At 35.5% G+C, this 15241-nt stretch overlaps 2 long non-coding RNA genes across 2 annotated transcripts; both read right to left on the bottom strand.

The window, feature by feature from the left end:
• Positions 1–9451: 9451 nt before the first annotated feature.
• Positions 9452–12465, bottom strand: LOC125649069 (uncharacterized). Its single transcript, XR_008803062.1, has 2 exons — positions 11952–12465; positions 9452–11216 (listed from the first exon to the last, which is right to left on the bottom strand). It is a non-coding gene; the product is annotated as an uncharacterized LOC125649069 (long non-coding RNA).
• A 645-nt stretch (positions 12466–13110) lies between these two features.
• LOC130054750 (uncharacterized) lies at positions 13111–13780 on the bottom strand. The gene is made up of 2 exons (XR_008803063.1): positions 13662–13780; positions 13111–13296 (listed from the first exon to the last, which is right to left on the bottom strand). It is a non-coding gene; the product is annotated as an uncharacterized LOC130054750 (long non-coding RNA).
• Between the last annotated feature and the right edge of the window lie 1461 nt (positions 13781–15241).

A 15241-nucleotide genomic window follows, 5' to 3' on the forward strand; every position in this document is an offset into this window, starting at 1 on the left:
AGACAGCATGAGTGGTAAATAAATACGGTCATAATAAGAAAGATGACATTCAAACAGACAGACAAAGTGACATGACTTCAAAATCTATAGGTATCTTCCTCTTATTGTAAAGTATTTCTGTACAAAATTTGAAAACTACAATGAAAACTACTTGGGTTATCGTGTCACAAAGAAAGTGTTCATAATAACAAAGATGATGACACGCATACAGACAGACAGACAAAGTGACATGACCCCAAAATCTATAGATGTCTTCCTCTTATTGTAAAGTATTTCTGTACAAAATTTGAAAACTGTACAATGAAAACTGTTTGAGTTATTGTGTCACAAAGAAAGTGTTCATAATAACAACGATCATGCCGTACAGACAGACAGACGAAGTGAAATGACCCCAAAATCTATAGGCTTCTTCCCCTTATTGTACATTATGTCTGTACAAAATTTGAAAACTGTACGATAAAAACTGTTTAAGTTATCGTGTCACAAAGAAAGTGTTGACGGACGGACAATGTGATTACTATAAGGCTTCCCACATTTAATGCGGGGCCCTAATTATAAATTTGTCTTTTTTCTTGGCCTAGTTTCTACTCGAGTAATAGTTGATTTCCAACCATTCCTATCCTGGTTCCCCAATTTTCCCTTATACCATAACCTACATAATGAACTTTGAATATTATTGTGGTACAGTAATTTTTGCAACCGGTAGGGGACTATGTATTGCCATGCAATACTCTCAGAATGCTTGTTTTCATAAATATTTTTCAAATTATTTTTGTTTCGCTTTGATATTAATATTATCAAGATGAACAGCACCAAATTCTGTCTATTTTAAGTTGAATTATGCAATGAATAACGTCAATCACTATTTTTTTCTATATAATTCAATGGAAAACAGTGTCGCTACCGTTAAACCAATGGTATGTTGAAGACGTACTAAAATACTGTGCTGTTGAATGAAAAACAATTTTCACATAGTAGAGTATATACAATGTCAAGATACATCAGTCACATTTTCAGGTGGGGAAAAAAGGCCTGTAAACCCGCGACCTACGTTAAGTGTAGGTCTACATGATCAAATGAAATATTTTTCTCTCCTTTCCACTATATTGTCCGTGAAAAGTTTGTAAATAGGAAAAACGCTCAAATGTCTATTTCCACACATGTCGTAATGTTCACTCAGGGTTTTTTAATACTTTATTTTACGATATTCCGGTACTTGTATGTGTTGCTTACATGTATGTACACGAATTCTGGCTTTAATATTTGTTCCTGTCTCTCCGATATACAGCGCTGCCTCAAAAGTATTCGCGGAAAAACAAAATGGCGGACGTTGTAAACAAACGCTGTCTCCAACGTTTAGAGCTGAAATAAATACTTAAAATGATAAACAGACTTACTTTAATACTTTGTCAAGCAACCTTTGGATCGAATGACTGCTAGTATTCTCCTTGGAAGTGAATTGTATAAAGTTTGAACATACTGGGGTTGATAAGAAGTCCACAGTTTGTTGATGGCGTTAAAAAGTTCATCTGGGGTCCTTATATTTCGGGTGGTATATTGAAGTTCTCTTTTAATGCGAAGCCATATATATTTTTTCAATTACGTTTAGATGTGCATGGTGACTGGGCAGGCCAGGTCAAACAGTTAATATTATTATTGTGTTTGTATTCCTTAATAATTCACGCTCGGTGTACAGGGTCATTGTGATCTTGAAACCGATAAAATTCTATTGGAGAAATGACGGGCTAAAACAGGCCAAAGATTGTTTTCGAGAATTTCTTGATAATTTACAGCATTTATATTCCCGTTTACTTTACATAAAGTTCCAACACCATGCCAAGATATGCAACCCCATATCATTACAGTCACTCGCTTCTGAAATGAGGGACACATGTATTCCGGACGGTAAGCTTCATTTGCAGACAGCCACACATACACACGATTATTCTGTCCTATCACAATCTGTGATTCATCACTGAATATAAGTTGCTTCCATTCATTTTGAACTGACCATTTTCTCCTCGCAAGACACCATGAAAGTCGCTTTTTTCTGTTTACCTCCCTGACTACCATTTTCTTCCTCACAACTCGCCTAAAAACCTTGTTCCTGTGTAAAATCCTTTGGACAGTCTTGTGATGGACATTTACTGCACCTCCATCGTTGAAATCATTCGTTATGTCCCGTAATTGTCTTCCACGGTTTCTTTTTACTAGGCGCAAAAGTCCGCTCGTTTGGTAACTTTTCGAGGTCTCCCAGAACGGGGCAAATTTTCACATTTCCCTTGATGCAAAACTTCTGCGACATAGATCGAATTGTTGACTCAGATTTCAGTGTCACAATTTCCGTGTCCCTCCCATTTTAAATCAACAACCACTTGTCTAAGCTCAGTGCTATTTTCTTTCGACTTTCGTGCCATGTTGAAAAACACCGTTTTTCCGCGAATACTTTTGAGGCGGCGCTGTAGATTTGTCCACATCCGCTACATGTTATAACATATATTAAATTCTTAGAGCCACAAGACATATCAGCATTTACGGTAAATTCCTTTTCGTTGAAATTGAAAGTTTGTCCCTACTTGATATATAGACAAGTTCCACATCGGGGATCTTTGCATCTGTTAAGTTCCACACCGGGGAACTTTGCATCTGTTAAGTTCCACATCGGGGATCTTTGCATCTGTTAAGTTCCACGCCGGGGATCTTTGCATCTGTTAAGTTCCACACCGGGCATCTTTGCATCTGTTGACCCGGAAATCGGATTTTCTATGAAATTTGGATGGACATAGGATTCTACGGAGATTACTTGGTTGTCATTTACTGTAAACGAATTTGAAATTTCGGAGGACATTTATCATTTCTTCATCTGATTTCAGAATATTATTAAGATGATGAACCACAAGAGTCATATGCAGGTTTTGGGGGTTATGGGTGGTTACAACTGGTAATATGAGATCTGCGTGGTTTCGTGGAGGCGGGTTGATAAGTTCTTATCTATGAAGCGCCTTGGCTTTCTCTATTCCATCTTTAATGATGATTGTAGGGTAATGTTTTTCTTTCAAGTAAATTTCAAGTTGATGTAAACGCTCTTCTCTTGTTTGTACATCACGGACTATGGCGCATATCCTAGCTAGGCTGTACGGAATAGAACGCTTTGTGTGTCGGAGATGATATGATGCGGACACCATGTCATCAAAGAAAAAAATACAGATAATCATCCCAGAAAAAATAAACATAAGAAATTTCAGCAACCCACCAAGTTTTGCCCAAATAGTGCACCAAAATCAGGCACCTGACATAGACTCTGATCAGGAACATTCAGAAAGGCTCGGCACGGACGAACAACAAATAACAATAATCAACGAAGCTTAGAAAATGGGCCAAGACCATAGTCTTATAGGTACAAAAACAGAAACCAAATGGTTAGGAACCAACAAGGTAATCTGTACAGAGAAAATGGTGTTACTTGTATTGGAAGGAGAGTAAACAAGTATTTTTAGGCGGGGGCAAACCAAGCCGCGGTCAGAGATTCTAAAATCCAAGGTTTCAACAATAAGCGAGTGTCAAAATCGCATTGATCCAAATGTTATAAATCTATTAAGTAGGGTGCTAACTAAAAGTGAAATTAAACTTTTAACAAAAGGTTTAAAATTTACCCCTACTCCAAAAAGTAATCACCAGGAATTGATAAGAGATATCAAAAAATATACACGGAAATTAAGACTGGCGGAGGTCTTTCAAAACGGTGAAAGTGATGATGAAAATGCTAATAAAACAAAAGACTTGGTTAGAAATAAATCAAGCTTTAATCCAAAGAAAGGGCGTAACAGCGTATTAGACGTATAATAACGATCTAGTTCGTCAATACAACCTCGCATTGGGTCAAATGCTGTCTGACGTGTTTCATACCGATTGTTAAGCCGTTCTTGGCACACTGATTTTGACTGCGGATAACTCCGTTTACCTAATCAGGATATAGGGCTCACGGCGGGTGTGACCGGTCAACAGGGGATGCTTACTCCTCCTAGGCACCTGATCCCACCTCTGGTGTGTTCAGGGGTCCGTGTTTGCCCAACTATCTATTTTGTATTGCTTATAGGAGTTATGAGATTGATCACTGTTCGTTATCTTCACCTTGCACGTAGTATGTGATACGCTGCCAAATTTTCCAAAATAATTTAATCAAAAGAAGAGGACGATGCTTTAAAATCCTTATCAAATGATGAATCAATCGTTATAAAAGATGCCGATAAGGGTGGTGCTATAGTTGTATTGGATTCAAATTACCACAGAACAAAAATCATGCAGATAAAATCATGCAGATACTTCTAATATGGAATTCTATGCAGAAATAAACGAAAACCTAGCTCCAGAACTGTAGCTCACTGAAAAAATCTTTTGACGGAACAGAGAGCTACAGTTCCACCCCTATTAAAAACCTTCGATTTACGGCGCACAAAAAGCTGCGCACGGTTGAGACCCGATATCGTTGTATTCTTGTGTTGCTGTCTCATAAATTTGATAATAAAAAATTCTTAACATATTTTCCTACTATAGTTGTGTCCAAACATACCTTTAAATATTCATTAAAGCCCCATACGACCCGAAAACTCCCAGCTTCAAATAATTTCGTTTGTTGACGTCGCCATGTTAGGTAGCCGGGTCAATATTTTTTCTCAATTAGTTCAGTTATTTCTTGTAATATAAAAAATAAGAAAGTTTTGTTGTTGTTTGATAATCACTTGGTTTGAAAGGAGAGAAAAAATATATAAAGGTATCAACGTCACAATGCAGTTTACATCGGATGGGTTATATTTCCCGCGTTTTTAACATACACTTCCAGAACATGAATATACAAGTAATTTCAAACAGAAAGTAATAAAAACATCTCCAATGCAAGAGTACTATCATTCTATATGGAATAAATTCAATAATAAACATCAAAACATTTTTTATAGTTTTAATACGAGTTAAGATAAATGCATGTAAGATCATATTTATTGTAATTATCACCTGCAGTATTTATGTAAGGAGGGGGAGGGAGTAACTTTAATACTCATAGCGCCATGGTAAACCTGAAAACCAATATTGATACTTTCAGGAAAAATTCCTACTAACATATGTTAAAACATATTTTTTAAAAATTCATTGGTCATTTATTTCTCAGGGGGTGAAAATATGTCTGCTTTGGTATCTTCTAAAATTTGCGAAATTGCTCATAAGCAGCCCTGCTTCTACTTCATATGAAAATAAATGGACATATTAATACAAATTATATATTATTTAAGGCTTTAACTTCAATTGGATATAATTTGTATCACTTACCCCTTTTGTATCATTTTTAAACACCATCTGAAATACATGTACCATTTACTAGGTCACCTGAATGAATTCAGGTGACCTATTGCTATCTGTTTTTGTCCGTCGTCGTGCGTCGTGCGACGTGCGTCGTGCGTTAACATTTGAACATTTTCAGCTTCTTCTCTGAAACCCCTGAACCAATTTTGGCATATAGCATCTGTGGGTGGAGGGGAACAAAAATTGTGAAATTCGTGGTCCCTGCCCCCCTGGGGCCTGAGGGGTTGGGCAAAAACCATCAAAATGAGTGTAATTTTAAAAAATCTTCTTCTTTACTCCTGGACATCAAGAAGCCAAACTGTGGGCATAATTATAATGAGCGTTGAGGCCTCTACCAAAATTGTGAAATTCATGGCCCCTGGGGCAGGGGTTCTTGCGTTAGGGTGGGGCTCTATTGGTCATATAGTGAAAGTGTAGAAATTCTTTGAAAATCTTCTTCTCTGTCTTTGGGTATTAAGTAGACAAACTAATAGCATGGTAATGATGAGCAAGGATGCCTTTTTATACCCCCGCAACAAGTTGTGGGGGGGGGGGGTATACTGGAATCGGGTTGTCCGTCTGTCCGTCCGTCCGTCTGTAGACGCAATGGTTTCCGGGCTCTAAAGCATTATCCTTTCCACCTACCGTCACCATATCATATATATGGACTACCCATGGGATGAAGATGTTCCCTTTCGATTTTGGGGTCAAAAGGTCAAAGGTCAAGCACACTGGACATCGAAGTAGCAATATGGTTTCCGTGCTCTAAAGTGTTATCCTTTCCACCTACAGTCACCATATCATACATATGGACTACCCATAGGATGAAGATGTTCCCTATCAATTTTGGGGTCAAAAGGTCAAAGGTCAAGCGCACTGGACATTGAAGTAGCAATATGGTTTCCGGGCTCTAAAGCGTTATCCTTTCCACCTACCGTCACCATATCAAACATATGGACTACCCATGGGATGAAGATGTTCCCTATCGATGTTGGGGTCAAAAGGTCAAAGGTCAAGCGCACTGGACATTGAAGTAGCAATATGGTTTCCGGGCTCTAAAGCGTTATCCTTTCCACCTACCGTCACCATATCAAACATATGGACTACCCATGGGATGAAGATGTTCCCTATCGATTTTGGGGTCAAAAGGTCAAAGGTCAAGCGCACTGGACATTGAAGTAGCAATATGGTTTCCGGGCTCTAAAGCGTTATCCTTTCCACCTACAGTCACCATATCATATATATGGACTACCCATGGGATGAAGATGATACCTATCGATTTTGGGGTCAAAAGGTCAAAGGTCAAGCGCACTGGACATTGAAGTAGCAATATGGTTTCCGGGCTCTAAAGCGTTATCCTTTCCACCTACAGTCACCATATCATACATATGGACTACCCATGGGATGAAGATGTTCCCTATCGATTTTGGGGTCAAAAGGTCAAAGGTCATGCGCACTGGACATCGAAGTAGCAACACTCAGAAAAGAGGTAGTTTATACCTATTACCAACACCCTTTGGGAGATTGGGGTAAGCGGGGGGTATTCTTAGTGAGCATTGCTCGCAGTACCTCTTGTTAAAAATTGTGAAATTCATGGCCCCTGGATCAGGGGTTCTGGTGCTAGGGTGGGGCTCTATAAGTCATATAGTGAAAATGCATTATTTCTTTGAAAATCTTCTTCTCTGTCCTTGGGTATTAAGTAGATAAACCAATAGCATGGTTATGATGAGCAAGGATGCCTCTTTCATAATTGTGAAATTCATGGCCCCTGGGTCAGGGGTTCTGGTAATAGGGTGGGGCCCTATTGATCATATAATGAAAATGCATTTTATTTCTTTGAAAATCTTCTCCTCTGCTGCTGGGTATTAAGTAGACAAACTAATAGTATGATAATGATGATCAAGGATGCTTCTTTCAAAACTGTAATTTATGGCCCCTGGGTCAGGAGTTCTGGTGCAAAGGCGGGGCTGACCACATAGCTATTCAATGTTTCTTCCATCCAAAAGTAAAATTCTTATATTTAAACACAAACCTAATTCAAACATTGGAAGGTTGTTACATGATACTCAGGTGACCTATAAGGCCCCTGGGCCTCTTGTTACGGAAAGTCGACAAGAGGGGTTACTATGACAACCGTAGCGTCACAATTTCCGTGAAAACCATAAATGATACGTTCATAATGAGTTACAGATACTGTCAACTACAAACTATGTAAAAAAAAAATTTAAAAATCAGATTTATTACAAAATGTAGTTTTCAACGACCCATGCAAACACTACCTTAAGGGGATAAATTATGATGCTGAGATGAAAGTAATTAGATTCTTCTGAAAATCATTTTATCATAGAAAGGAGGTCTCTCCTGTTTGAAAAATGACAATTTTTATACATGTTAATGAGTTCGTTTCCATGGAAACAACCCCTGAACCTAACAATGTTGAAAAACACAAAAGGCTAAGATTTATCAGTTGTAGATCCAATAACATATACAACAAACAAATAGGTTGTAATATGAATTTATTTAATGGCCATCATACAAACAGTCTATGTACAGACACTATGATGTGAAAATATTTTCCACGTAGCACAAAAAAATTAACCAAAATTCAGTTCCAATTTCCTCAGCGCCTCTAAAAAATATCTTTTTGGGGATAAAGTTTTCTAGGAAAATGCTCAAAAACATTTACTGAATGTATATAGATTTTAATTATTTTACTATGATTTAAAGATGGCATCCATAGCTACAGGACTAAACAAAAATATTGGCATGTTAATGAATTGGATAAAAAGATACATGTATGATGAACTGAAGGTCTTCTGAGGTAATTGAAAATTGCTACAAACAAATCTGACTGATTTGTTGTTCTCTATCTAAAACACATTTTTTAAAACATCAAACACAACGTTTAAATATTATGCTTTTAAAAGTGATTAATTTGTGAAAATATTTTAGTTGGTATGAAAACGAACTCAATTTGGAAACAAGTCAGTCTGAATTTCCTCTGTCTTAAAAAAAATTAATTGCATTTTGAGCGTAAATTGTTCAGATAAACGCCCAAAAATCATATCCAGTATGTATGAATATAGAATTTTGGAAATTTCATTTAAAGAATGCACAAAGGTACCAAACTAAACCAATAATAATAATGAAGATATCACCGGCCAACCTAAATGTTCTGATCTGATTAAAACTTTAATACTTTAGAGAATATTTGACCACAATAATCAAATGTTTGGCTTAAATTGTTTTGAACACATCCTTATTTTGCTTTGAAAAAATGATTCAAACAATCAACAATCTCACATCCGATATTGATACAGTGGCGCCTTAGTATTTAAAAATCTAAGATATAATTTTGTGCTATTAGTTGTAATGGCAAATAAAACATCAAATTACTCGCCCTTGATTACAGGTGGCGCACAATCTGTTAACGTCCAAGGCGTTTCTAACCTCAAGTTTGAGAGAGCGTCGGAAGGACACGTTTAGATTAGAAAGTTGTTGAATATTTAGTAACGAAGGCGGATTACGGTTCGTAGGACCTCACTGCGCTTAGAGACGAATTTAGAAAAGGCAATGCAAGACTCTCTGGGCGGAAAGGAGAGCACTTTCAGAGTTTCAGCTGCAACCGAATTTTCTCTGTCACATCGATTAAATAAAGACATTCAATACACATTGAACGTTTTTCACTATAAACTATTTCGTGATTAAGTTTACATGCTTAAACAGTAGTTTAGGTTGAATATATAATATACAATACATCATAATTCTTTATAAGTTATTGAATTGCATATGTGAAATTTCAACAATTTATTACATTTAACATATGAAATATATCATTAAAGTAACTTATTTAATTGAATCATATTTGTTTCTAGATTAAAAACAATAAAAACCAGATTGATAGTCAGTATAGAAAGTATTTTGTCAAGCAGTATAAGATAGGTGGTTTCTTCAATTTTCAAATTTGAAATTTGTTGTGATTTTTTGATTTTTCATGTCCTACTTCCTAAAAAATGCAGCATAGGAAATTTGAAATACTATGACCAAAAGTTTGAATAGGTTTTATAGCACAAACTATAAAAAAAATCAAAGCGGGTATTTTTTTCGATAAAAAGTAAACGATTTCTCAAAGTTAGGCGATTTTTAGGATTGACCCAAAATACAATACAACAATATTCCATCAATGAAAGAATTTTAAATCTGAAACAAATATTTTAACCATTCAGCATCATGAGGCATGTCATTCGTGTAAATCAAACACTAATATTTTATGAAATATTACTGAAAAATTGTCAAAAATATCACAATAAAGATTTTTTCAAAGGGAGATAATTATCGTATAATGCGCTGTAAAAGGTTATAACTGTGACAGGAGGTGTTTTAAAGCCTGGCAAATCAACTTAAATTACCTGAGCAATTCCAAGACATATTAGAAGGTATATATTCACCAATAAGAAACAAAATCTACATTGATTTAATATTAAGTAGGAAAATGAGCATAATTTCCTAAAAATAAAAAATCGGCTTTCCACAACACTTTTCTTAGACAGTGGGTTAATCTCTTTTTACCCAACCCTCCATATCTTGACATTTTTAGATAAGTATAAGTAAACATATGATTCTACAAAGTACAAAAGCTTGAATTTGAGTAACTTCCTTCCATTATACTTTAAGGAGGTACTCAATATGGTTGACTTATTTTTAAAACATGGATGAAAATATAAATATCAGCAATATTTGTCTAATAATTTCAAAAGTTATTGCCTAGCTGAGTAGATAGGTAAGTTCGCACGTAGACAGCAGAACTGTAGATCACGGGTTCAAGTCCAGCAGGGGTTTTAAATTTTGTTCAAATTGCTTTCTATTGAATCTACATTTTTATTTACTAAAACAACTAAATTTGAACGTTTTCAATGTACATATCCTCCACTTTTCATCCATAACAAATTTTCCTTGTGTAGCATTCCTCCTTAAGTCAAGCCTACATGTACAAGTTTCAAATTTTCATTATTTGGTTGATGCTCAAAACAATACAAGTTCATAATACATTTTCAAAAACACAAAAGTTATATCTAATAAATAACTTGCTGATACAGTCATACAGAATTATATAGGACAGACAGTAAGACAAAAATTGATATATGCACTTCCCAACTTTGCAGTTGTGGGAGGGGGGAGGGGGTATGGATACTGATTAAGTTGACCATAAAATGCAAAATGATGTACAGGCTAACTGAGTAAAGTATTCTGAAGGTCAGAAATGGTCTGTTCTCTTAAAGCCTCATTTTTTCGACAATGTCTAGAAAAAAAACTAGCTATCTGCTGTGAGCTTAAGAACTCTGTTAAAACAAAGCGCCTTGAGCCATCAAATTTCTTTATGCTCCGCATTAACAATGATACGTTCTCAGGGTCTTCTTTACGTCCTGTCTGAACTCCAATGTTAAACCTCTCAATCAAAAAACTCTTTTGGTTTTCAGTGAATCTCCTGTTTTTCCTTTCCAGTTTAATGCCCCATCCTTGAGAGAGAGTTTGTCTACTTTCTATTTCCGAGCAGTTACCAGATAATGTAACTTCTTTGGATGTAACCTGTGTCTCAGACAATTTTTTAATATACTGTGTTTTTAAAACATCTGATTTCTTAATCTTCTCTGATTGCACATTTCACTCATCCAAAATGGCATGATTATGCAGTTCTTGGTGAGAATTGAATGAAGACATGCAGCCATCATTCGAACAAGTAAATATTCCATCAGTCTGTTGATTTACGGATTGCACAGATGATTGGACAAGTGCATGGAAGTCTACAGTATCTCTTGCTTTTTCCAACACTTCAAGTGAGGGTGGCACAACTGTTTCTTCTGTACAATAAGGAATGAATTTGCCTGTAAAACAACAAACATGCTTGAACATGGAGAAAACTGCTTAGAATATCAATCATTTACATGGGTGTGCTAGATCTTTAAATGTGTTATGAGTGAAATATTCTTGCGAGGAATGTTCAACAATATGTAATCAATCAATCAATAAAAACAGTATAAGATATTTTATACAAAACCTCTGAAAACAGCAAAGGACATGTAAGATGTAACTAGAAATATGTCCATAGGACATGAATGTCCTGCCCAATGTGACATTTGTAATGCAATATGAAAACAAGAGGCCCATGGGCCACATCACTCACCTGAGTCAACTTGGGACATATTTAAAGATTTTCCCTATATATTCACATATAAAATTTTGATCCCCTATTGTGGCCCCAACCTAATCCCTGGAGCCATGGTTTTAAAAAACTTGAATCTGCACTATGTCAGGAAGCAGCTGCCATATGAATTTGAAGCATCTAATGAACAAAAAAAAACCAAACAATGGCGGCTCCCATATGGATCACTTAATTTTCAGAGAAAGTATGTATAGATTATTTCTATTCTTTTGCTGATTCTGTCATTTCTTTCTTTTACATATGTGTTACCTTTAGCACTTTGCTTTGAATGGGGCATAAAAATGTAGGATAAATAAAGTAAATATGTCACATGGCATTGTAAGTCAGGTGATCTAAAAAAAATTATGAAATGTGAAATTTTATCAAAAACATCAACTGTCTATAAACTTTTCTTTACCTGGTCCAATTTTGTAATGTTTCCAAACTCTGATACCATTTTCCTCAAACTTGAAATTATTCACGGCTGATATTGATGGAATCTGAATCTTGGTTTTCACATCAGGTGCAGCAGAATCTACCTCAACAACCTTTACTACATAATGAACCTTTTTTGAAGTGTTCTCAATAGCCTGCAATACAAGATGAACATGAACAAAATTCAAATAGAATTGAAGGGTAGCAAATTTAACATACATAATCAATGTATGTAAATGTAATAATGAAAAATCTAAATTTTATGCTTATATACACAGCATCGCAGAATTCAATCTGTTGATTGATTGTTTTATGTCTCGTCAATATTTTTCTCTCTCATACTGAGATGTCACTATCTGTAGGTGAAGTACCACAAATTTAGATCTATGCTTCACACTCGGGGTCATAGAAGTGAGGGTTCCTTATCGTGCTATAACTCCTTCCGTGACATGGGACCTCTGTTTTTTTTTAGGTCATATCCAAAAAACTAGCTATTCTATTTATAGACTTTATATATTTTGACTATTGATAGAAACTTTTATCACTTACTGTTTTCATTTGCTCTGCAGTCAAAACATCATTGCCTTGGTTCACATATCTCCTGATGCCGGATTTGATCGTTGCAGCCGTTCTGTCACATGCCCCTTTTCCGCTCTGGGCTTCACAGAAGTCATAGGTGTCTATGGCTCTACTCCTGAATAAAGCAGTGATTGTTTCAGAACTTTTGTAGCATCCTGCATTGTCAGACCATAAATGAACTTTGCTGACACTATGATTTCTTGCTTTGATTTCTTTGACTATATCAAGAATAACAGCACTAGTTGCATTGGAGTCTTGAGAAATTTGACCACGGAAGATGTGAACAAAAGCCAAACTTTCTATAGTTTCCCTTCTTCTAAAAGCAACCCCTTTGTGCCACGACAGATCTCTTTTGGCAAACCAATTGCTCTGGTCCTCTCTATATCTCCTTGGAAGATATTTCATCGCCCAATCAAGAACTAAAATAACTTCATTGGGCCCCATGTTAGCCATGATATCAGACTTGGCCTTCTCTTGATGGTTAGTTTCTTACAATATGTGTCTTCTGAGATGTTACACTTTGCTTGAGCTAGCTTATATTCGTAATCATCTCTGTTCTCCTCTTTTTCTTTCAAGTTACTTTCTGAAATTAGGCTGCTGATAGATGAAAGTAATTCATGAATTTGTTCACAGTTAATGCACACCATATCATGTTTGTGTTCACATTTGCTGCCAAACGGTCCTGATTCGTCACTAAGGGCAAACTCTCGACAGTGATCAGGAACAGTTGATGACTCAGCAATGTGTACCTGAAAAAAAATTGAATTTAAGTTTATATTGCACAAAATAAGAAATTCAATTAAAGTTGAAAGTAGTTCTGCTTTAAGGGTGCTCATCAACATAAAACAAGATTATCTCTATATATTTGTATGTAAAACTTTGATCCCCTATTGTGGCCCTGGGGGTCATGATGTTAACAAATTTGAATCTGCACTATGTCAGGAAGCTTTCAGGTAAATTTCAGCTCTTCTGGCTCAGTGGTTCTTGAGAATATGATTTTTTATTGACCCCACCCTATTTCTGCATTTTTGTGATTAGCTCCCCTTTGAAGGGGGCATGATCCTTCATTTGATCAAACCTAGCAACATTAATCTAAATATATCTCTAAAATTACCTTATAATCTGTTTTCAGATATCTTTTGCACTCTTGCGCAACATCAATGTACTCTCTCATCTTGCCATTCGTTAGTGCACCAACTTGACACAATTCTTGTACAACTGAACATATATCCTATAAGTAAATAGGTAGAGGAATAATTTAGAATGATTCATTGAAAATGTGTTTTATTATACAACCATAAACAAGTCACTTTGCTAAATAAAATTACATTGTACTACTTATAGGTAAAAGGTAACAAGTTCATGTACATTCTAGAAAAAGTTTACTATATTTTTGAATTAGAAAGACTTATTTTCAAGTTCAAATCTACATATATACCTATTACCTAGGTATTGATTTCAAAACACACATCATTTTGACTTTAAAAATGAAAAGTATAAGTTAGAAGCATCACAGTCACTCAAATCTTACCTGCAACACCCGCCCACCTTCAGCTACATAGTAATATATCCCTTCAAATGCTTTCCTAACAGTTGCCGAACATTCTGCTAATATTTTAAACATGGTACTGTCACCTGAAAAAATGCATACGTTTGCTGTGTAATTTGCTTATTTCTGGCAACATACAATGTAATTGAGACATTGAAATAATTATTATAATGTAACATTTGTTGTAAATACAAATTTCATTTGATAACATGCGCATGCGCTGAGTTATATTTAAAGAATTGAAAGGTTATTTTTATGAATTGTATTGACAGTTGCATTAGAATGAAGGCAACTGTTTTGTATTTGAAGATTTGTGTCAAAACAATTCATTATTCCACCTTCAATAATACATTTTTGTTTTTGCACTGGTAAACTCAAATTGAAAACAAAATCTCAATATACAAAACAAAATCAATGTAAATTGAAAACCTGTGAAAAATAATACCTGTGTTTCAATAAGATGTGATTACTACTACAACTACCAGTTTTGAACGGACTGAATTATTTCTCAAAACAAACATTCTTAGAGTATTGTATAGCAATACATAGTCCCCTACCAGAGGGGAAAATTATTGGACCGCAACAATAATTGAAGTTCAAAATGAGACTAGGCTTATGTTAAAAGGGAAGATTGGGAAACCAGGATAGGAATGGTTGAAAATCAACTTCTATTCAAGTACAAAGACTAGACCATGAACACATCAAAATTGATCTGTAACTTAATTGTTATGGCAAAGCAATCATCATGATATACTGAATATCAAATGAATATCTGTATTAAGCACAACCCCACAAAAAGTTAGGAAAACTGATAATTTATGCTATTTTTCCAAGTCCAAAGGCCATAACTTAGTGAATAATCAACGAACCAAGACAAAATTCAAACTTGATCTGTAACTTGTTATGGCAAAGCAATGTACCAAATATCCAATGAATATCTGCAAGCACATAAAAAGACTGGAAAACTGATTTGCAGGACTGACGGACAGACAGACGGATGGAGCGCAAACCTAAAGTCTCCTTCAACTTCGTCGGTAGGGGACTAATATTGAATTATTATAATACTACATACAAGCAATGCAATATTTACCTAGAGGCACTTCATCATTTTCAAGACAGTACTGCTTAAACTGTTGTATAATAGC

Source organism: Ostrea edulis, chromosome 5, assembly GCF_947568905.1.
Source record: "Ostrea edulis chromosome 5, xbOstEdul1.1, whole genome shotgun sequence".
NCBI lineage: Eukaryota > Metazoa > Mollusca > Bivalvia > Ostreida > Ostreidae > Ostrea > Ostrea edulis.